Below are 526 nucleotides of genomic sequence, written 5' to 3'. Positions count from 1 at the left end.
ATATTAGGAAAAGGCACTTGACTGTGTGTATCATAACCAACTATAAATAACCTTAGTTTTAGAAAAATGGAAATTCCAGAGGACTTAATTATGCTTATATGAAATTTATACCTAAACCAAGAACTACTGTTTGAACAGAACAAGAGATCACTGTCTGGCTTAAACTTAGGAAAGGTGTGCATCAGGGTTGTATCTTCTCTCCATACCATTCAATCTGTATGCTGAGCAAATCATTAGAGAAGCTCAAGAACTTCGACTTTATGAAGAATCATGTGGCTTCAGGATTAGAGAAAGGCAGAGGGCACAGCCTTGCTTGCCAAAAGTAAGAGGACCTGAAGCATTTGCTGCAGAGGCACAAGAACTACAGCCTTCAATATGGATTGCATCTCAACAACAAAAAAACAAAAATCCTCACCACCGAGCCATTAAGCTGTATATGATAGTAAATGTATATATAGTCACATAAGGTTGTAAAGAGGTTCAGAAATCCCTATAGGAGAATGGGATGGGATAACTACAACAGATT

The sequence above is a fragment of the Elephantulus edwardii genome, unplaced genomic scaffold (assembly GCF_000299155.1).
Source record: "Elephantulus edwardii isolate Elephantulus edwardi_28Jun2011 unplaced genomic scaffold, EleEdw1.0 scaffold00147, whole genome shotgun sequence".
Classification (NCBI taxonomy): domain Eukaryota; kingdom Metazoa; phylum Chordata; class Mammalia; order Macroscelidea; family Macroscelididae; genus Elephantulus; species Elephantulus edwardii.
Note: the sequence above shows the minus strand (reverse complement) of the source record.